This window comes from Oncorhynchus nerka, linkage group LG10 (assembly GCF_034236695.1).
Source record: "Oncorhynchus nerka isolate Pitt River linkage group LG10, Oner_Uvic_2.0, whole genome shotgun sequence".
Classification (NCBI taxonomy): Eukaryota; Metazoa; Chordata; class Actinopteri; order Salmoniformes; family Salmonidae; genus Oncorhynchus; species Oncorhynchus nerka.
In genome coordinates, this window is record NC_088405.1 from 47,282,461 (window position 1) to 47,307,240 (window position 24,780).

At 40.3% G+C, this 24,780-nt stretch overlaps 1 long non-coding RNA gene across 1 annotated transcript in view; it reads right to left on the reverse strand.

The window, feature by feature from the left end:
- Positions 1-10,475: 10,475 nt before the first annotated feature.
- Positions 10,476-24,780, reverse strand: part of LOC115135405 (uncharacterized) — a 28,688-nt gene continuing 14,383 nt past the window's right edge. The window contains exon 3 of the long non-coding RNA XR_003864496.2: positions 10,476-14,059. This is a non-coding gene — a long non-coding RNA (uncharacterized LOC115135405). The remainder of the gene's footprint in view (positions 14,060-24,780) is intronic.

Consider the following 24,780-nt stretch of genomic DNA (forward strand, 5'->3'; position numbering starts at 1 on the left):
TTCACAATATAGCAGGAGGTGTAAAACCATAATGCATGTTTCTCCAGCAGCAGACTATGATCGATAATGTCAAAAGCCAAACTGAAGTCTAACAAAACAGCCGCCACAATGGTTTTATCATTAATTTCTCTTAGCCACTCATCAGTCATTTGTGTAAGTGCTGTGCTTTTTGAATGTCCTTCCCTATAAGAATGCTGAAAGTCTGTTGTCAATTTGTGTACAGCAGTAGTTATATTGGATGAGACTTGACTAGAACACAGTATATACATATGAAGTGGGTAAAAGAGTATGTAAACATTATTAAAGTGCCCAGTGCCTATGTACTCTATATACTGTATATAGGGCAGTAGACTCTAAAGTGCATGACAGAGTACCCAGTGGTAGCTTGCTAGTAACAGCAACTAAGGTTCAGGGCAGGGTACTGGGTGGAGGGCGGCTAGTGGTGACTATTTAAGCAGTCCTCCAGGACTGTTTCCAGGTTTAGCCGTTTTGAGTTGTGTTTATTTTTTTAAATTGAACCTTTATTTAACTAGGCAAGTCAGTTAAGAACAAATTCTTATTTTCAATGACGGCCTAGGAACAGTGGGTTTAACAGTCTGTTCAGGGGCAGAATGACAGATTTGTACCTTGTCAGGTCGGGGGTTTGAACTTGCAACCTTCCGGTTACTTCCGCTCTAACCACTAGGCTACCCTGCCGTACATATTCCCCACAAAGTGGAGTGGTTGTTCGCAATAACGTGATGCTCCATTTCTGTTCATGGTGAAAGCAAATCGACTTATCGGATTTTGAGTGGACTTGGCTTTTGCAAAGATTTGACCTCTTTCTTCGCAACCTTTAGTATCAGAATTTATAGACAAAGCCAATGGGTTTGTTTCTTGATCGATCGGGCCCTGGATAGGGTCACAAGTGAGAAATTACATTTTTAATGTTGTCCGTCAATTCCCCGTCCAGTCCTTGTGACTTATCTTTTTCCCTTTTCTCACATTTTTATTGCTTAGTTCTTCACATAGAAGAACTTCAAGAGAACATCGGTCTACGTTTTGATCATCCTTGAACCTTTTGTTACCCTTCTGCTCTGACACTTTGTGTGGATTGGGTGCAGGAACTTAGCGATCAGGTCGATTGTAGCGGTAGTCGTTTCAATAGCTACATACTTTACAGTGATTTCGACCATGGTGGGTATTGCTATTGTGGTTTCATGGTAGAACCTGTTGTTGTGCATCATCTCTCAACGCTTCAATACCTGATAATGCACCCTCTAACTGGAGTGAGTGATCCTGGTCAAACTTCAAAAACCGAGATGTCAGGGCTCTTAGCGTTGTGTACTTTTGATGCCTCAAAAGCTGTGCTTGCAAGCTCTCTGAGTTGTAAGATAGGCAAGCCAACGTGGGCTGTAGGACCCAAGTAGGTAATGAAGGTGGGATACATGTTCGACAGAAATTAGTTTGAATGGTAACAGCTCTTCCATTCCTGTTTCAGTGAGTAGGCCACAGTAAGCTGAATGAAGTCAATGACAGTAAGCTTGTGGGTGTTCATTCCGAGCTTGTTTGACAGTGTTACCCAATGAGCTATCGTCGTTGCGAATTGCAGAACCACTGAATTTTAATTTCAAAGCTGTGGCAAGTTTAGCGTAGTCGTTTTGCACGTGTTGCTGATGTAGACGAATGAACCTTGTCACATGTCTATTCGACGTTCGACAGGTAAAGCCTATCAGAACCCGTTGCGTTCGGGTAGCCATCCAATGCGTTCTCTATGTCAGCTAGGAATGTCTCAGTATCGTTTGGCTGATCTGGAACTGATCTGACTTGATCTGGAAGTTTTTGACGAGTTTGTCAAGGCGTTGCATGCCAAGTGGGCGGAGAGGGTTGGCTTCATCCTGTGGGTAAATTGGGGCCGAAAGGCCAAGAGGAGAAGCCCAGCTTTGGCTTTGTTGGCCAAGAGGCGTCATATTATCCTGTGCCAAATGGCCAAGAGTAGAAGACTGAGGGACACATGAGGGAGGCAAAGTCTGAAACCATCTATCATCTTTATTCCTTTGAGTACAGAGCTCCGGTTGCATGGTTGGGTAGACATGCTGTAGCGCATGACCATTCTGGAATAACTTTAGATGGTACCTAAGGGTGGTATTCTGCTGCATGTTGGAGTTTTGAGGGAGGTTCTCTCCCTCAATATTGCATGACAAGGAAGAGGAAGTTTCTGTAAGGTATTTATGACCGTCATAAAACGGCCAACTTCGTTGGCCTGTAGAGCGGACCGACTGTAACCTGATCCTTTCGATCCTCACAGGAGTCATGCCACTACTTTGAAGAATGTAAAATATATTTGGATTTGTTTAACACTTTTTTGTTTACTACATGATTCCATTTGTGTTATATCATATTTTTGATGTCTTCATTACTATTCTACAATGTAGAAAATTGTGAAAAAATAAAGAAAAACCCTTGAATGATTTGGCGTGTCCAAACTTTTGACTGGTACTGAATACATATGCAAAACGACAGAGACACACTTCAAGGGCACCTCCCCTTACAAAGAATTACGTGAAAAAACTCCAGGGTTATTATAATGAACCAAAACTGTAACTAAAATTATAATGAATCATGGAAAAAATATTTAGTAAACAAATTATTAACAAACCCTTTTTGAAAACTTAAACTATACTGAAACAAATATCTCTGACTCCCAAACAAACTAAAATTAAATAAAAACCATCACAAATTATGCTTAGTTGTAGTTCTATTTCTGAACATTGGGCTAAATTCTAATAGTGGTTTCAACAGGGTTTTCAAAGTAATGAATCTAATGAGTAAATGTGGCCAGGAGATGGTAATGTTTCAAATAGGCCTAGCTTGTCCATTACTTTCACTAGCTGTCACTAGCTAACAGGGAAAAATCATCTAGGTAGCTAACTTAATTATTCTTGCATGTACACCTAAACTTAAAATAGAGTGGCTGTGGATCCGACTTTTCTGGAGCTCTTTTCCAGAAGCTTCTGTGCATGTGCAGGATTCTCTACTTTGCACACAGTCTCTGCTCTATTCGTAGAGAACAGGTTACTGGCAAATAGTGCTAATTTAATAATGTTATATCAAAGCATTTGAAAGCAAAAGTTAAATTTAATGGAAAAATGAAAACTTTATTGGCATTTTTTAAAATTTGATCTTCATAATATCAAGTTAGGACTGATGGTTTGGGTAGCTAAACTAGAAAGTCTGTTTGTTTGGTTACCAAGGCAACTACTGTTGCTATCTAATAAACTTGCTAGCTACTTCGGTGGATGTTGAACACATTCCTACCTGCAAATGAACACATTTCTAAATTATAATCAACTCATGACTCTATGCGTTGTCTGGAAATTATGCAACTCAGTGAGGTTAGCTCCATTTCGCTAGCGCGTCTTGGAACACACCTTCCATGTCGTTCATTATTTTCCAGAGAATGCATAGAGCCAAGAGTTGTGTATCCTTTAAATAGTAGAATGTTACTGTAAGACAAAAAAACGGCATACCAGCAATTTCTTCTGAAATTCCAGAATGATTGCGCGAATAGTCACATTTTTGTCTCATGTGGCCAAAACTTAACAGCGATTGCCACAAGGCAAAATATGTGCTTTGGTTGAAACTAAGCACAGGTAGGCTTTGTTAATGGTGAACCGCTCTAAAATCAAAAGCAAAGGTAACTATTGCAGGCTCTGTCTGTCTCTATGCACCACATTGTGTCCCTCTGTCCTAGCTGTGTGTGTGTGTGTGTGTGTGTGTGAAATTTTATGGGAGACATGACTGATTTACAGTTTGTGGGGGTTGCCTAATCACACACATGAGGTTTTGAAAATATCTGACTTTTTTAACCCTTCGAAACAGTCCCTATGACACCATTTACGGCACTTTCGGTTGGCACAGGAAGCTATAAGTAAACACATATCCTGATTGGGGTATGCCTTTACAGAATCCTGAGTTTTAAGTGTTTACGTTAAGAACTGACCGATTTACACAGGGTTGAATGCACTATTTATCACAAACTGCTGGTTGGGTATGGAAAAACACTTTTAGGGTGATTTTAACCACTTCCGGTTGCCCCAGGAAGCTTAGAATCAACACAGGTAGACCTCATAGTGGCCTGATGGATTGTCATCGAAGACAGGTTCATAAGACATTCATAACCCACATAGGCTTCAGGTTGAATTTAGGGGTGCAGGCAATGCATTCCTATGGGGAGAGAAGTCATTGAAAACAATTTGATGTAAGCACCTTCTTTTAACTGTTAAGGGTTAATGCCACACGGTCAAGGTTAGGCTTTCACAGATCGGGAGGACCTCAGGAACGTTCCTGAATGTCAAATTGTGCTTCTCACCCTAAAGGTTCTCCTACTGTCACCCAAAAGCAAATGAAAATTAGGGCCAGGCTTCATTTTGGGCCTACTTTTTCTCATGGTCGCTGCGCTTAGACCGAGCGAGCCACGGTCAAGCGGGGCATCTCGTTGAACTCGGCACAGCCTAGAGACTATGGTAATGCATTTGCAGGCTCTGAGTGTCTTTAAGCACTGCACTTTGTCACTACATCCTTGCTGTGTGTGTGTGTGTGTGTGTGTGTGTGTGTGTGTGTGTGTGTGTGTGTGAGAGGTTTTCTTTGACATCTGTTGGGGAGAAATTACTGTTTTACAGTTCATGAGGGTTGCCTAATAACACAAATGAAGTTTTGAAAAGATCAGACCTTTTTAACCCTTCAAAACAGCACCTATGTCACCATTTTAAGGCACAGGAAGCTGAAAGTGAACACATATCCTCCTTGGGGTAGGCACTTATAGAATTTTGAGTTTTAAGAATTTACTTATTTACGGAGGGTTTAGTGAGTGTGTTATTTCAGAAAATCCCAGAAATCTCGCAGAGCTCCGAAGCACACTTTAAAAAGATTTGTATGAACACGCTGCAACTGGATCTGTAACAAACAACAAACAAACAACAAAAAAACACCTATTTTTGAACATCACCAATTTGACATTGTACGATTTCTCTTAAATTACGATAGATAAATGGCTGGTTCTTTTTTTATTAACACCGTAGGTTAATTTATTTTGACGTGAAGCGGAAGAATTATTGCTTTATTTTCTTTTTTGACCTTTAATCCCAGAAAAATGGCCATAACTCAAAAACCGTTGAGGCCTAGACGTCATTTTGTTCGGGGCCAACTGCCCATTATGCCAAACCTATTCTCACCAAGTTTCTTCTTCGAAATATTTTCCGTTTAGTAGATGAGGCCACGTCGTGATTGCTGATGTTTTGTATATTTGCAATATGATTCCATTCGCCCTCTTGTGGAATTTATGACCAAAATTAGAAAATTGTATAAAATGGAAACCGAAAGTCCGAGAGAGTTCGTTTTGATGACTTCCTGGAAGATCCGGCCCTGCCGCACGGCCCAACGCCGTCCGCAAATTTTTGAAAAGTTGTCGGACATCTAGTAAGGGACCGTACATTTGCAATGTGGACTTTCTCACTAACCATATGGCAAATGTCAAAATATTCCCTTAAGCTATTAAGCTTCACGGTCGTTTTGTATTGTTTATTGTTTTGTTGGCAACATTCAAATAAAAATAAAATGTACGCCTACCACGCTGCACTTTGGTCTACTTCCAACGACACCCGTGACAAATTAATCTAAATGTTTTGATTATTTGAAGGCCCAAATTCTTGTTAATGTTTAAGCCCCCTTTTTAAATTGTCTAATTGTTTAAAATGGGTCAATTTGTAACTCGTTCTTATTGCTACCTACCTAGGGTATCATCATTTGCACAGTGTCAGTTGTCAGGGACATTGCCTTCAGAAAATATTCTGATCCCTTGACTGTTTCCACATTTTGTTACATTAGAGCCTTATTCTAAAATGGATTAAATAAAATAAAAATCCTCAGCAATCTACACACAATACCCCATAATGACAAAGCGAGTTATCAGACATTTTAGCAAGTGTATCAAAAACAAAAAACAGAAATACCTTATTTGCATAAGTACTCAGATCCTTTGCTATTGAGATCAGGTGCATCCTGATCCAATGATCGTCCTTGAGATGTTTCTACAACTTGATTGGAGTCCACCTGTGGAAAATTAAATTGATTGGACATGATTTGGAAAGGCACACAACTGTCTGTATATAGGTCTTACAGTTGACAGTGCATGTCAGAGAAAAAACCAAGCCATGAGGTGGAAGGAGCTCCGTAGAGCTCCGAGACAGGATTGTGTCGATGCACAGATCTAGGGAATGGCACCCCAAAAAATATTCAGCATTGAAGGTCCCCAAGAACACAGTGGTTTCTATCATTCATGTAAATAAGAATTTGTTCTTAACTGACTTGCCTAGTTAAAATAAAATAAAACAAATAAAAACTGATCAGTGGAGGAGGGCCTTGGTCAGGGAGGTGACCAAAAACCCTATGGTCACTCTGACAGAGCCCCAGAGTTCCTCTGTGGACATGGGAGAGTGCTTCAGAAGGACAACCATCTCTGCAGCACTGCATCAATCAGGCATTTATGGTAGAGTGGCCAGACTGAAGGCATATGTAAAAGGTATTTGACAGCCCACTTGGAGTTTGCCAAAAGGCACCTAAAGGACTCACAGACCATGAGAAACAAGATTATATGGTCTGATGACACCAAGATTAAACTCTATGGCTTGAACGTCCCGTCTGGAGGAAACCTGGCACCATCCATACAGTGAAGCATGGTGGTGGCAGTATCAAGCTGTGGGGATGTGTTTTAGCGGGAGGGACTGGTAGACTCGGGAAAGATGAACGGAGCAAATTACAGAGAGATCCTTGATGAAAATCTGCTCCAGAGCGCTCAGGACCTCAGACTAAGATGAAGGTTCACCTTCCAACAGGACAATGACTCTAAGCACACAGTCAAGATAACACAGAGTGGCTTCAGGACAAGTCTCTGGATGACCTTAAGTGGCCCAGCTAGAGCCTGGACTTAAACCTGATTGAACATTTCTTGCGAATCCTAAAAAGAGCTGTGCAGCAACGCTCTCGATCCAACCTGACATCACTTAAGAGGGAGAAACTCCCCAAATACAGTTATGCTTGTAGCGTCATACCCAAGAAGACTTGAGGCTGTAATCGCTGCCAAAGGTGCTTCAACAAAGTACTTATGTAAATGTGATTTTATTTATTTATTTGTAATATATTTGTAAACATTTCTAAAAAACTGTTTTGCTTTGTCATTATGGGGTGTGTAGATTGATGAGGGGAAAAAACAATTGAATACATTTTAGAATAAGGCTGTAACGTAACAAAATGTGGAAAAAGTCAAGGGGTCTAAATACTTTTCCGAATGCACTGTATTACCTCAATTAACTCAACTACCTCGTACCCCTGTACATTGACTCAGAACCGGTATTCTTTAGCCTTGTTATTGTTCTTTTATTGTGTTACTATTTATTACAAAATATTTTCTTAATTTTTAACTCTGCCATGTTGGGAAAGGGCTCGTAGTAATTAAGCATTTCACAGTAACGTGTACACCCGTTTTATTCGACACGTGACAAATACATTTTGATTGGATTTTGATTCATAGGCGGTCTCATCGTCGTGTTGTAAAAAAACTTAATGATGGTTTTGAAGTAATGCGCGGTCACACGGGTCCCCCCGTGTTAAGTGTCAGTGGCGCAGATGTGTTGTTGCCTACCCTCACCATCTGGGGGTGGCCCATCAGGAAGTCCAGGATCTACATTTAACATTTAAGTCATTTAGCAGACGCTCTTATCCAGAGCGACTTACAAATTGGTGCATTCACCTTATGACATCCAGTGGAACAGTAGTGCATCTAAATCTTTTAAGGGGGGTGAGAGGGATTACTTTATCCTATCTAGTTGAGGAGTGTGTTCAGTCCCAGGGCCCTGAGCTTAGTGATGAGCTTGGAGGGCACTATGGTGTTGAAACCTGAGCTATAATCAATGACCAACATTCTCACGTAGGTGTTCCTCTTGTCCAGGTGGGAAAAAGCAGTGTGGAGAGATTCTGTCATCTGTGGATCTGTTGGGGCGGTATGCGAATTGAAGTGGGTCCAGGTCGTCTAGGATGATAGGGTTGATGTGAGCCATGATGAGCCTTTTAAAGCATTTAATGGCTACAGATGTCACGTTCTGACCTTAGTGCCTTTATTTATGTCCTTGTGTTAGTTTGGTCAGGGCGTGAGTTGGGGTGGGTAGTCTATGTACTTTTTTCTATGTTGTGTTTATGTGTTTGGCCTGGTATGGTTCTCAATCAGAGGCAGGTGTCGTTCGTTGTCTCTGATTGAGAATCATACTTGGGTAGCCTGTTTTCCCCATTTTAGATGTGGTTGATTATTTTCTGTTTAGTGTTTTTCGTCACCTTTACAGGACTGTTCGTTTGTCGTTTTGTTCAGTGTTCAGTTGTTTTATAAAAAATATGAACACTTACCACATTGCGCTTTGGTCCTCCTCTCCTTCCACCAACAACAGCCATTACAACAGATGTGAGTGCTACAAGGTGATAGTCATTTAGACAGGTTACCTTGGCGTTCTTGGACACAGGGACTATGGTGGTCTGATTGAAACATTACAGACTGGGTCAGGGAGAGGTATGGGAACGTATGGGTCTCTCTTTTTTGTTACTTCTTGGCAATATTCTGTGAATGTTCTAAAAAATGAAATTCTATGTATTAAAATATAACATTCTGTTCTCAGAACATGAAGAAAACATCCCGTAAAAGCCACAACTTTTGTAACATCACAATAACATTCTAAGAATGTTATTTAAAAGCATATACGTTCCGTTCTCAGAGTCAAGAAAAGTCCCTCTATTCTCTATCTTGTTAAGTTTGTTAATGAGTGCTTGTTTCCTTTGAAGTGGTGTCTGTTTTAGTAGATAAAATGACCAGCTTAGTGTGCGTAAAAAGACACTGCATGCTATCTCCATCTTGGTGGCACAGTGGACTAATTCCAGGGATAGAGAAAAGAAGATCATAGGTTTGAATCTCCCCAAAGAATACAAATAATTGTATGATTAATGCCTAAGCAAATTCATTTCCATGTGTCCTACATTATCTGTGCTTAAAGTTCCAAAAAGTTAACCCAAATTAAGTTATCAGTGTTATTAAAAGTCTTGTTGAAAAGCCTCTAAATTACCCTTACATTTTGTTCTTAGAGTGTTAAGAAAACGTAAAATAATAACCATAACAAAACTTTCAAATAAAGATTAACCTCAGAGCATTAATAAAACCCCCTAGGAAAATGTTCAGGGAATCAGTAAAATGTTGTCAGTATCTCCCTTCAACCTAAAAATGCATGTTGCCAGAACGTTTAATTTTTTAAAATGTTGTACCAGTCAAGAAACGTATGGCTTTGTTCCAATGTAAAACCAAAAACATATACGTTCCCACAACTTCCAAAGAACCAAATGTGCTAGCTGTGAGGGTTGGTTAGTTCCCTGATCTGTTTTTTTGTTTATTTACATTAACGGTCATAAGTAAACACTTTGAGGAATGATGTTTAATTTAATTAACGTGATACATACCTTTGTGGTTTAAAATAGCACACATATTAGATCATCAAAGTTTTACCATTTGTTTGTGTCTCAGTTCTCTGATGTTTTGCCCTGTACATCAAGTCAAGTCAGAGTAAGTTGTTTTGATGACTTTTATACTTGGCTCAGTGTAAACCAGCCAACCATCCAATATCTAGACGGCCTCCATAGGTAGTAACTTTGTATGTTTTAATACATTAATCCACACTACTGAGGCGTGGGCAGCTCTTACGTTACACAGTTGGCACATGATGGTGTGTGTGTCTTTCCATCTCTCTCTTTCTTTGTGTGTGCGTGTCCTTGTGTGCTAGGTTACTAACCATCCCGTCTAGCAGTCCAAGCTGCAGTAGATACTGTACTGTACCCTCTGACCTCTTACTGGGGCTGCAGCCAGTTGCACTGCCAGGAGATAAAGCTTCTCCCTAAACTCCAGCAGTAAAGCTATGAAGCTATACCTCAGGCTGCAGGATTAAGACTGTGTTTGGAGATTGTAAATTAAAGTTAATTTAGTGAATCAGGCTTTGGCTTCAGATATTGTTTTTGAAGGTTTATGATCATGGCTTTTTTAAAATCCCAAATCATAACATTGATAAATTGCTGAGTGCTTTAGCATAATACCCCCTCTCTCTCTCTAATAAACAAAAGTGAAATAAACATCAAACATAAAACTCACAAAAGTTCCAAAGGAATAGAGACATTTCAAATGTCATATTAAGGCTATGTACAGTGTTGTAACGATGTGGCTCTCTCTCTCTCTCTTCTACCCCTCCCTCCCTCCCTCCCTCCACACCTCACATGAGGCATCCGCCGTGTGCTTGTGTTCCAGCTGGTGGGTGGCGAGATGACAGTAGACTTGCCCCCCTCCCTCTACTACCACCCACCCATGTCCCCCCCTCTGGCTGGTTAGGATGCCTGTGCAGCCCTGTCCCTGCACCTCTCCCCCAGCCCCTCTCCTGTGCAGCCCTGCCTGTCTCCACCCACCAGGCCTGTGACACTCCTCCTTAGGTCTTCTCCAGCTCTCCTGGCTGGTTCTATTATGTAACACCTCAGAGCCCCAGCCCTAAGTGATTTACTATGCAGGTGTTGTGAGGCACTGCGCTGGTAGCGTTTAGACCATAAAACAACCACATTTTGCGAGGGGTTGGGGGTTGCAGGAGGACAGGACAGATGGGAAGACGTGTTTTGGTGTATGGTGGTCAGAGGGTGTTCCTCTCTCCCTCTAAAAAGAAAAGTACAGATGGTTAGCTTCACAGCCACATCATGACTCCTAATCATATAGCCAATATATCTTCTATTTCCATTCTTCAATTACTTATAATCAAGTGATTCCCTGTGTGTGTGTGTGTGTGCACGTGTGTGCACATCTCAAGTGAGGTTGATGTTGGACGGTTAAAGAGGAACAAACGTTGCCTGAGTGTCTGCCCAAGTAGGATATCTCCACGCTCCTTGTTCCACAAACCTGTAAATGTATCCTTAAATCTTTCAAATCCTTGTACCCATGATTTTTGAACAGTAAATCACCTGCAGCAGTTTTGAGTTGTCTGTCTCATTATCTACAGAGAAAATATATCTGTTAAAGTTTTGAGGCACCAGTCGTCCCTGCAATATTAGATGTTATAAAACAAACACTTGTTGCATCTGGATTGATTGACCATTCTGCACTCTCTAGGAATCACACCAGCTTGTGCCTTTTAATGAGGTTGTTGGGTGTTGGATTCTTGTGACAACAATTATTTGTTGGGCAAGCTGATGAAGAGAGAGAGAGAAGAAAGAGAGAACAACATCCAACAGACAGACAGACTGTGAGAGACAGATAAAGAGTAACACAGACCATTAAGGATAAGATAAAACATTACAGCGCATTTCATCTCATATCTTATCTGTACCCTTTCACATCTGTTTTGGACAGACATGTACACGTGTTCTTTACAGAGGTCTAAGTTCCCGGCTACAAACTGTTGTCAGACTCAACTCATGGATTTCTCCCAGACAAATGTGGAAAACATGTAGAATAATAAAGACATATTCTTTATGCTGTATATCTCATTATTGCGTCTGTGAACGCATGGCCAGCACCATTGCGACCATCTTCATTTTGAAGCAGTCCATTTTCTTCTTCTACTACATCTACGTGTTGGCAAACAAACTGAGTGGGTGCATACTGCCATCTAGAGTGTGTTGATTGAAGAGGTATAAAGTCAAGAATGGCAATTTACTGCCACCTAAAGTTATGAAATGTTTACTTACGAGTATAATTAATTCGCTAATCCCTCGTGATAACCCGCATGGAATCATTTGGTCCTTCCTTCACCCATAGGATGCCCCACCCAGTTGACTACTTTAAAATGGTGAAGCCCTAAATGGCAATGTCCATGCCCAAATAGATTTTATCCATCTATAGTCCTCTATCTAACTCTATGGTGGTAAATTTCAACATAATATAATTGAAAAGAATCAATCTGGTACGTTTTAGCAAAATAAACACAATGCTTATTTGTATAAATTGCATTCAATGGCGAAGGTGCATAAATATGGCGACCACAATATGCTTAATTTGCTCAGTTCGCTGTATTGTACATTACTCTCTGTTACTCTTTTGTTGTATAAGCAGTAGCGCAGTATATATAATCCCAAATGTAGCTCAAAATACGGCGGCAATTTGAAAAAAACGAAAAAGTTGATTGTGCTGATTTACTGGCACATTGAACCATATTGCACACCGTTGTTTATGAACTCTGTGGGTAGTGCTAAAAACAATAGCATAATATCTGAATTTCTCCATCTTTATGCACCTTCGCCATTTGGGGAGGAATGTGTCACAATTTTGAAACGCAGAGATAACCATGAAAGATGTTTCCTAAGTGAATACATTGCATTAACTGGGGGGAGGGGATATTAGTGTCACAATATTGATGCCAACAGATATGAGGCTTAACTTAATACATTGCTTTCAATGGGTGAAGATTCCCATCTAACAAAAACGTTCACACAACTTTAGTGAACGTTCCTTTAAGAATCTCATTAGATCATTAACTAACGTTGTCATAGGAATGTTCCTGTGAAGTGCAAGGAATGTTTCCAAGAGACCATTCCCTTAAGTCCAAATAGAATTTAACCAGAAAGTGATTACCATGTTCTCAGAACATGAGATATTAATGTTCTAGACAGGTTTGATGAGAACGTTGCAAGAACTGTCATTTGTCCACTTTCTGTGGGTTAGGAGAATTTTCCATCAACGTTCCACCAAACATACCCAGAACATGGTTGCCATGTTTTCAGAATATAACATATTAAATTGAGTTCTATTTAGCTAATTGTAGGCTTATAACCACGTTTCCATCCACAGCTTTTATGAGAGACATACCGTATAAAAAAAAAATCACTGCAGCTGTGATGGAAACAGGCAGTTTCGGTACAATTTTATAAATGCAGACAGATAATTTGTTCGTTCGACATGGTGGGATGTTTTTGTGTCTGTAAAATTAATCATACAAGAAATGGCAGTGGAAACACCTTTAAGTGTAGATGTTTATATAATAACCATCATATCGAAATAAACTTGGAGTCACGTGATGATACGGTGTGAGGTCCTCCCAGTACGACTCAGGAAACCATGGAGTTTATTATTCTACAAGTTAAATACTGTATGTTGTGATGAACTTCAAAGAGTGTGAAAGTGCATGGTGATGAGCTTGAGCTCCTTTCCAATAAATATCGAGGGCCTTATTCTGGTGATGATCGATGCTTGACTGCCATTCGACAAACATAAATATTCTCTCTCTTATCCATAATAATCTCATAATGTAGACTAGCCTACCCAAAAAGCCTAAGCGCAATGCACCTGCGAGCTGTTGGCTAGAATGCACGTGCCAAGACCAGAATAGGCACATTTGCTATTTAACGCAACAGCTTTTGTGAGAGTTGAAAATGCAATGGAAACACAATGAGTACATTTTGTGTGCACTACGTCATCACACACAGTTTGGTGGAAATATTTTCTTTGTGCAGATTTTACAATATTCACATGAAAATCTGTCGCCAATTGGATGAAAAAACCTAGCTAGTGTCTATCATTTTCAGCTCAATATATTTCATGTTGCACAATAATGTGCCAAATCTTGATTTATTATAGGGTACAAAGGGTATTATATTTATTTTAGGGTCCAGAATGAGCCTCCTCAATATTTTCAGCCATAAGTCATAATATCTCTCTCAGAGCTGATCTGTCAAGAGTAAGGGAGAATAATTATCATGTTAAGGTAAGATTTTAATTGAGAAAGCTGATCCGAGAGCAGCGTTACCTTTGTTTCGATCCTATCAGTATCGACACAGGCCTCAATGACGCACTTAGCAAACATTTTCTCTACGTGGTGTTTTGGGAAACACATGTTACATCTTCAGCCATTGAAGGAAAGGTGCATCATTAAAATTCTCATAAGTCTAAGCTCAATCGATGTCGGGTAACTGGGCTCTGATCTGGAACCCATAACATCTCTGAGGCACCAGGCTTCTCTTTACTTTCCTGTGGAGAAAGAAGGGAAGCATCAGGGTATGTGCGTGTGTGCATGTTTTTACTGCCCTGTGGAGAAGGAAGCAAACCATCAAAAGGACCAATCTAATGACAAAATCAGTTTCACCTGCCTGTAGTTTGGGGTAGAACAGTACAGTCTGAGGCACTACTGGTGACCTCACTTCATTCCGATGTTTCATTCCTCACTCTGGCATTGTAAACGACTCAACATCACATTACCAGACTCATGCCATGGTGCCGGGAAAAAAGCAGGCCGTTTGCCCATGGTCTTTAGGGGCCTATCGGGCTGCTTTAACACTGTAACGAGAAATGCTGTACTGCATAAACAAGTTGCCAGGCTGTTAGGATGGACTTCTTTGAGGAGGATAGAGCGGAATAGGAGAATATTTCAGTTTCAGTTTGTTATGGTTCTCGATCGTCTTTATTTGTCACTGTTAGTCATGGCTTGCGTATTATTGTCTCTGTAAATAGAATAGTATGCACCCTGAAGGAAGAAGCACCAAGCATTACCAGCTAGTACATAACATTCCGAGAACCATATGTTTCTTTGAGCTTCTTAGAGCTTCCCACAACTTTCTGGGAATTGTGCAGATTACCAAGCTAGCATATATTGTTCTGAGAACCATGTGTTTCTTAGGTGGGAATTTCAATACTTCAGCACAATGTTTTTTTACAGGTTTCCTTACACGGAACCCAAACCGACTGTGCACGTGCACCATCATGCATACATTTATTTTGTCCCCCCCACACCAAACGCGATCACGACACACAGGTTAAAATATCAAAACAAACTCTGAACGAATAATTAACCATTAATTTGGAGACAGGTCGAAAAGCATTAAACCTTTACAGCAATTTAGCTAGCTAGCTTGCACTTGCTAGCTAATTTGTCCTATTTAGCTAGCATGCTGTTGCTAGCTAATTTGTCCTGGGATATAAACATTGAGTTGTTATTTTACCTCAAATGCACATGTCCTCTACTCTGACAATTAATCCACATATAAAACGGTCAACCGAATTGTTTCTAGTCATCTCTCCTCCTTCTAGGCTTTTTCTTCTCTTGACTTTATATTGCGATTGGCAAATTTCATAAATTAGGTGCATTACCGCCACCGACCTCGTTCGTCTTTCAGTCACCCACGTGGGTATAACCAATGAGGAGATGGCATGTGGGTACCTGCTTCTATAAACCAATGAGGAGATGGGAGAGGCAGGACTTGCAGCGTGATCTGCATCAGAAATAGAACTGACTCCTATTTTAGCCCTTACCAACACAAATGCTCGATGGCGCGCGCGAGCAGTCTGGGTGCAATAATTGAATAATATAGATTTCTATTGATTTTGCAAAGCTCGCGCACGCGACGCGAGAGGTGTAGTCAGCCTGTTATGGTACTGTTTTTTAAAGTAATGTTCTCAAATTGTTCCAAGAACGCAAAGATTTAACGTTCTTCTGTGAAAATGTCAGTATTTCATGATAATGTTTTCTACAGGTTTGAAATCAAAATCAACTCAAAGTTTATTGGTTGCGAACACAGAATGGCAGATGTTAGCGCATGTGCAGTCAAATGCTTGTGTTTCTACCTCCAACAGTACAGTAATAATAACTAGCAATAAAAAGAACGACACAAAATACAAAAAGTAAAAGGCAAGGAATGTCATTCCAGAATATACAGTACCCGTCAAAAGTTTGGACACTTCTACATATTCAAGGGTTTTTCTTTATTTTACTATTTTCTACAGTTTGCAGCCAAAAATGCAACATAGAGAAGACCAGCAAAGGGAACCCTTAGCATCACGCATATACAGTTGAAGTCAGAAGTTTACATACACCTTAGCCAAATACATTTAAACTCAGTTTTTCACAATTCCTGACATTTAATCAGAGTAAAAAATCCCTGTTTTAGGTCAGTTAGGATCACCAATTTATTTTAAGAATGTGAAATGTCAGAATAATAGTAGAGAGAATGATTTGTTTCATCACATTCCCAGTTGGTCAGAAGTTTACATACACTCAATTAGTATTTGGTAGCATTGCCATTAAATTGCTTAACGTTTCGGGTAACCTTCCACAAGCTTCCCACAATAAGTTGGGTGAATTTTGGCCCATTCCTCCTGACAGAGCTGGTGTAACTGAGTCAGGTTTATAGGCCTCCTTGCTCGCACACGCTTTTTCAATTCTGCCCACAAATTTTCTATGGGATTGAGGTCAGGGCTTTGTGATGGCCATTCCAACACCTTGACTTTGTTGTCCTTAAGCCATTTTGCCACAACTTTGGAAGTATGCTTGGGGTCTTGTCCGTTTAGAAGATCCATTTGCGACCAAGCATTAACTTCCTGACTGATGTCTCAAAATGTTGCTTGAACATATCCACATCATTTTCTTTCCTTATGAAGCCATCTATTTTGTGAAGTGCACCAGACCCTCCTGCAACAAAGCACCCCCACAACATGATGCTGCCACACCCGTGCTTCATGGTTGGAATGGTGTTCTTTGGCTTGCAAGCCTCCCCCTTTTTTTCTCCAAACATAACGGTGGTCATTATAGCCAAACAGTTCTATTTTTGTTTCATCAGACCAGAGGACATTTCTCCAAAAAGTACGGTCTTTGTCCCCATGTGCAGTTGCAAACCCTAGTCTGGCATTTTTTATGATGGTTATGGAGCAGTGGCTTCTTCCTTGCTGAGCGGCCTTTCAGGTTATGTCGAAATAGATACTTTTGTACCTGTTTCCTCCAGCATCTTCACTATGACCTTTGATGTTGTTCTGGGATTGATCTGCACTTTTCACACCAAAGTACTTTAATTTCTAGTAGAGAGAACGCGTCTCCTTCCTGAGTGGTATGACGTCTGCGTAGTCCCATGGTGTTTATACGTGTGTACTATTGTTTGTACAGACGAACGTGGTACCTTCAGGTGTTTGGAAATTGCTCCCAAGGATGAACCAGACTTGTGGAGGTCTACAATTTCTTTTTTGAGGTCTTGGCTGATTTCTTTTGATATTCCAATGATGTCAAATAAAAATGCACTTTGAATGTAGGCCTTGAAATACGTCCTCAGGGACACCTCCAATTGACTCAAATTATGTCAATTAGCCCATCAGAAGCTTCTAAAGCATGACATAATTTTCTAGAATTTTCCAAGCTGTTTAAAGGCACATTCAACTTAGTGTATGTATACTTCTGACCCACTGGAATTGTGATACAGTGAATTATAAGTGAAATAACCTGTCTGTAAACAATTGTTGGAAAAAATACTTGTCATGCACAAAGTAGATGTCCTAACCGACATGCCAAAACTATAGTTTGCTACAAGAAATTTGGGGAGATGTTGAAAAACGAGTTTTAATGACTCCAACCTAAGTGTATGTATACTTCTGACTTCAGCTGCATGCCCTCACTGTGAGCATTCCTATAAATGCAACATGGAGGACACTTGAATCAGGTTGGGGACATTTGTCCTGGTCAAAGGTACAAACCGTTTAGAGTTTTGTCCCAATTCACCTTCATAACCTAGCCTGATTGAACCAGCCTGATTGCTGCGTTTACCATTCTATTTCACTTTACAAATCATGTTATTTGAAGTTAAAGAGAAAGGTGAATGCAGTGATCAGGTTGGTTCCACCATGCTGATCATAATCACATTGATAATGTAATCAGTCCTCTGTGTGTGTGTTTGTGTGTGACCGACCAGTATCTTTGATGAAGGGCCAGGAGCTGATCTGTGTTGCCATACCCATCGGGCACCGGCAAAGACCTTACTTCCAGCCTCACCTCTAGCCTGCTTACCAACTGTCGTCGATGAGGAAACCATAATTAGGTAGGTATAGTCTGACATGTTAAAACTTCAATATAGTATATACGTATTTGCTAGTCAGATATCACCTATCCTAACTGCAATTAGTAATAAAACAGTGACTGTGTATGTGTTCACAGATGCATCTATAGAACCAGCACTTCGACTTGCAAGATGATGTGAAGGAGTCCCGACCGACAGACAGGCTTGATACTGATGTCTCTGAATGGAGACAGACCTGGCACTCAACACATCCACATTGTGGGACTGAAGGTGATTACTAGTAACACAGTACAGCAGGAATGTCCTGTATTTGCAACAACCTTTTCATACCATGCGTCACTGATGAACTCTGCCTTAACTCTGCCTATTTCTACAGATGGAGAGGACTGTAGTAGATGCTTTTGCCAGACGCCAGCCTCGGCCATTTGATGGGAAGACCATCAATGGTGGAAAAAGTACACAATTGTCATACTTGAGCAAAAGTAAAGATACCTTAATAGAAAATGACTCAAGTAAAAGTGAAAGTCACCCAGTAAAATTCTACCTGAGTAAAAGTGCACATTGTTATATTAGCAGAACACTGCTTCTATGTTATTATTTAAAGGAGGTTTATTCTACATTCATCTGTTAGTACATTTGAAAGTTATCAAAACCCTCGCATTTGGATTCTTCACATATTACTCTGTAGGCTACTGACCTACTCAAAGCTTCCTCTGGCATCTCACCATACATATGCCTATAGTTATCGAACTCAACCTGCAGGATGTTTGTTTGTTGTGAATGAGTGGGGGGAAACAGCTGTGGGCAAGGATCTGACAGATGGGACACACCCAAGAAATACTCACTTCAAACCACACCCCTAAACCAACTCACGCTTGGCTTCTTTCATTGCCAGCAGCATTTCTTGAGGTGCACGACAAAAGCCGAGACCAAATCAGCGGGCGCAGTTCCCCTTTAAGAAACAACATTCTTCTGTTGCAATTTCAGTTTCCTCATGGTTCTTTTTAAAGTCATGTTCTCTTAACATTAAACATTCCATTTAAACCAAGAGAAAACATTAGTAACATTCAAAGAATGTTCTAATGTTATTTAAAAACATATACATTCCGTTCTCAGCATCAACAAAACTCTCCATCCTCTATCTTGATAAGGGTGTTCAGCTGTGTTGGCTCCGCCTACATGTTTGCATGATTAAGGCCTAGGCAAAGGAATTTCCTTCTGTCCTATCTGTGCTTTAAGCTCAAAATAGTTACCCCAAACTAAGCTAGCAGTGTTATTAAAAGTCTTATTGAGACATGTCCTCAGAACTTTATTTAATTACCTTCAAATAACCTATAAAATTTTTAATAAAACCTCCCAGGAAAGTGTTCAGGGAACCATAGTAAAACGTTCTTCGACAATCTCTGCAACCAAATAATTTACGTTCCCAGAACAGGCTAAATGTTCACTTCCGTTCTCAGAACATTTAAAAGACATTGTTTTACTGGTCAGGAAACGTATGGCTTCATTCCAAGAACCGATGGGAAACCAAAAACTTCCAAGGAACCAAATGTGCTAGCTGGGTTATATCAGGAAGAGAGAAGTCCATATTATTGACAAAACGTTCTAATGTGCTTAATGAATCACTCCAAGAGACTGAAAACGTAAATAGTTTTAAAGTGTAGAAATCCCATTCCACTGCCAAAACAAACTTGTTCTCTGCCTCCCCTGGCTTCAAATGCTCCAGTGGGCTTAAGAAATAGCAAAAAGTAATCATAACCTTGGTTCTACATGTCTTGTCTAGCTCCTCTGGGTTATTTTCAGTCCTGTCTGTTCCAGAGCGTTTCTCTAGATTTATGGCATGTCTAACCAACAGGGCTGTTCAGCAACAAAACTCTGATGTTGTTGGCCATCTAACGTAGACCAGAGGAGTACACTACAAATAAGGTTCAATAAGCAACCAGAAATAACAATACATTTTCTGTAATATTAAAAAAAGATAAACTTCGATGTGTGTTTTTGTTTGCTGAATCAATTAGACCATGCCATTTCAAGCTTATCCGTCTAAAAAAATAAGAAGTTATATCGGAATATTTAGGCTAGTTAGCTAGCTTCCTTAATCCTGGAATTTTGTTTTATACACCTCTGATGAGAGGGGGGAGAAATTTAAATTGATTTACCTCCCTCTGTTCTGTTCCCTCCATTTATTTTTCCCAGTTCCTTCTCTCTCTCTTTCCCTCTCTCTCTCTGTTCCCTCTGTTCTGTTATTCCATCTCTCTCTCCGATGCCGTCTCCCCCCTCCTCTCTCTCTCTCTCTCTGTCTCTCTGCCATTTCACTTCGAGAGATATTGTGCTTCAAAGGGTTATATTGCAGCTTCCTGGAAAGATAGTGACAGAATGATTGTATGTGGTGAGTGACATGATGGAAATGGCCTTGGTGCTGATTGTTGTTGTAGTTCCTGAATCTGACCTGACTTGTGCTCATTGCTCTTTCAGTTCATCACTCAGTCTTTCATGTTCTGATGTCAATGGGAAACTTGCGCGAAAACTCAAGTTAGCATTCAGGGCTCAGTGAGGGCGTATCCAGCACAACTGGCGCTGAAGCAGCATTCCATAAATGTCCTGAGGTGAAGAAGCCTGTGGTTGTTTGTTGTTCAGTTGGTAGAGAATGGAGCTTTTAACGACAGGGTAGTGGGTTCGATTCCCGAGACCATCCATACGTAAAATGTATGCACACATGACTGTAAGTCACTTTGTATAAAAGTGTTTGCTAAATGACATATATTATTAACAATGGGGGTAGGCCTTGGGTGTTGAACACACAATGCACATGTAACAGGGTTGCATATGCGTTGTGCTGCTAACAGCTTCCTCCACTGTCCAACTGCCCCATACTCGGCTCGCACCAGTGATCTTCTGATTCCCAACACATTTGACCACCCTCCTTGACAACGTTCAAATGGGTTAGAGCCACCCAAAAATTTCTGATTGGATGGCTCCAACTGCCACATTTCAAGCTAGCTATGGAGTGAGCTTATTGCATGTTCTCAATTCTGTTACACATAATTCAGACTGATTTTACTGCAACGTGTAGAACATCCATAAACATGAAACTATATCCCACTTGATCACCCCTTACATGCATAAAGACTAACACATAGGAACACCTGCAAGATAGTTTGCATGCAGGCACGCATACACACGTGTAGACACACACACACACACACACACACACACACACACACACACACACACACACACACACACACACACACACACACACACACACACACACACATGGATGTCTTTAGCCATGTTTGTGAATAAGTGATACATTTTCATGCTTATGGATGTTTTATCTACATGTGGCAGTAACATCTGTCTGTGTGTAACAGCTAGCTTGAAATGTCACGGATAGAGCCACATTTTGGGCAGCTCTTCCCGTTGGAACTCACACATGCATTACTGGATCAGGGTTCCTAGAAGTCAAAACAGGCTCTCAGAAGTCAAAACAGGCTCTTCCCATGTAGCATATTTTGTTCCTTGGAAGCTGTGGGAACGTATGGATTTGGTTTCACATTGTTTGTGGGAACAAAGCCATACGTTTCCTGATTGTTAAAACAGAACGTTTTGTTATGTAAATGTTTAGATGGCAGGGAGGTTCTGATAACTTTGCCTTAAAGCTTTCCTAGGAGGATATATTTATGTGCTCTGAGAATGGACATTTACACTCTGAGAATTGAATTTAAAGGTTATTTGGACATTTTTGAATAGCTTCCCTCAGACTTTCACTGAATGTTTCAATAAGACTTTAAATAAAACTGCTAGCTTATTCTAGGTTAACTCCAAGCACAGATACAGTAGGACACATGGAAATACATTACATTTACCATGGCATTAATCATGCAAACACATTTTTTTATTGTGACAAAGCATCAGCAAGATTCAAATCTATGATCTTCTGTTCCTAGAATTAGTCCACTGCGCCACCAGGATGGAGCTAGGATGGAGCTAGTGTGCATGTTTTTTTAAGCATACAAAGATGTTAATTTTAGTCTAATAAAACAGACCCCATTTCAAAGGAATCACGTGTGGCCAATTAGTGGGCGCAGCCAACACACCTGAACACAGTTAACAAGATAGAGGACAGAGTTTTGTAGACGCTGAGAAAAGAATGTATATGTTTTTAAATAACATTCTTAAAATGTTTTCTTAATGTTACTAAAGTTATCTTAATGTTCTTAGAATGGAATGTAAATGTTTTTATATAACATTCTTGGAGCAGTTTCTGAACGTTACTAAAAATTGTGATTTTTGTGGAAAGTTTTATTCATGTTCTGAGAACGGAATTTAAAGTAATTTATGTTGATGTTTAGAATACAATTATTTGTAACATTCCCAGAATATTGCCAAAAGCTGACATAAAAGAGAACCATTTATTCTATGAACGTTCTGAGAATATCGCTTAAGTCACACCATCTTTTAGAACATACCCAGAATTTAGTATAAATATGACATTCAATAGAACTACATCGGAACTTGTGTATATAATGTTCTGTAGAAGTACTGACATTTCCACAGAATAACTTTGTTTCTTATTGATCTTGGAACAATGAGAACATGACTTTAAAAACAACCATGAGGAAACCTGTAGGAAACGTAATGCTGAAGTACTGAATCTCCCACAGAAGAACATTGCATCTTATGGTTCTCAGAACTATTTGAGAACCTTCCCAATGTAAAACAAGTTGCAGAACGTTCCTATAACATTACAAAAAAATGTTAATTAAATGTAACCATGATTGAACTTAACATTCTATTAAAGTAATGAAATACCAAGAAAATAACTTGTTTTTTTTACGTGCTGGAAAGCCAAGCAACTACCCTGCACTATTCCCTGAAGGTTGTGGGAAGGTTGTATGCAAAATAACTATAGGACAACCATGCTCTCACCAAGCTCTAAGAAACATATGTTTCTGTGCTAGCTGGGTTATGTACTATCTCATCAAACACCAGACATCCATGTTCTCTTTTCTGTTACCGACATTGATCAAGTCAAACCCGAAAAGCAGTCACCTATTTCCCTGCCAATTACAGCGATTTCCCAGAGGCCTGAGCAGGACAAAAAGACAAAAAAGAGCAGAGCCCCCACAATGCCGACTTTCACTTCTTATTTCAGTCACTCGGGCCACTTCACAACCACGTCCCCACATAGAGAACGATACGACTGGGGGAGCCGCTGGGGAAACAAAAACTTGCCCAATCTTGTGCGTGAGGGGTAGACACAGATAGGATTCAGATTCTGTGAAGATACAGTATACTGTACCGTACAGTGCATTCCGAAAGTAATCAGACCCCTTGACTTTTCCACATTTTGTTAGGTTACAGCTTTACTCTATAATTTATAAAATAGTTTTTTTCCGTCATCAATCTACACATACTACCGCATAATGACAAAGCAAAAACAAGTTTTAGATATTTTTGCAAATGTATAAAAAAAAAAAAACTTACATAAGTATTAAGACTTGGTTGAAGCACCTTTGGCAGTGTTTACAGCCTAGAGTCTTCATGGGTGTGACGCTACATGCTTGGCACACCTGTATTTTGGGAGTTTCTCCCATTCCTCTCTGCAGATCCTCTCAAGCTCTGTCAATTTGGATGGGGAGCGTTGCTGCACAACTATTTTCAGGTCTCTGCAGAGATATTCAATCGGGTTTGGGCTCTGGTTGGGTTACTCAAGGACTTTCAGAAACTTATCCTGAAGCCACTCCTACATTGTCTTGGCTGTGTGCTTAAGGTCATTGTTCTTTTGGAAGGTGAACCTTCACCCCAGTCTGAGGTCCTGAGTGCTCTGGAGCAGGTTTTCATCAAGGATCTGTCTGTACTTTGCCCCGTTCATCTTTGCCTCGACCCTGACAAGTCTCCCAATCTCTGCCGCTGAAGAACATCTCAACAGCATGATTCTGCCACCACACGATTCACCGTAGGGATGGTGGAAAGTTTCCTTCAGATGTGACACTTGTATTCAGGCCAAATATTTCAATCTTGGTTTCATCCGACCAGAGAATCTTGTTTCTCATGGCCTGAGAGTCTTTAGGTGCCTTTTGGCAAACTCCAAGCGGCCTGTCATATGTCTTTTATTAAGGAGTGGCTTCCGTCTGGCCACTACCATAAAGTTATGATTGATGGAGTGCTGCAAAGATGGTTGTCCTTCTGGAAGGATCTCCCATCTCAACAGAGGAACTCTAGAGCTCTGTCAGAGTGACCATCGGGTTCTTGGTCCTCCCCCTGACCAAGGCCCTTCTCTCCTGATTGCTCAGTTTGGCCGGGCGTCCAGCTCTAGGAAGAGTCTTGTTGGTTCCAACTTCTTCCATTTAAGAATGATGGAAGCCACTGTGGTCTTGGTGACCTTCAATACTGCAGAAATGTCTTGGTACCCTTCCCCAGAGCTGTGCCTCGACACAATCCTGTCTCGGAGCACTACGGTTAATTCCTTCGACCTCATGGCTTGGTTTTTGCTCTGACATGCATAGTCAACTGTGGGACCTTATATAGACCTATGTGTGCCTTTCCAAATCATGTCAAATCAATTGAATTTACCACAGCTGGATTCCCTTGAGATGTTTCTACAGTTTGATGATCAATGGGCACAGGATGCACCTGAGCGCAATTTCGAGTCTCATAGCAAATGGTCTTAATACTTATGTATTTCTGTTTTTTTTTTTAATACATTTTCAAACATTTATAGAAACCAGTTTTTACTTTGTCATTATGGGGTATTGTGTGTAGATTGCTGAGGAAAATATTTTATTTAATCAATTTTAGAATTTTAGAACTGTCATGCCCTAGTTATCTTTGTTTTCTTTATTATTTTGGTTAGGTCAGGGTGTGACGAGGGTGATATATGTGTTTTTGTCCTGTCTAGGGTTTTTGTATGTT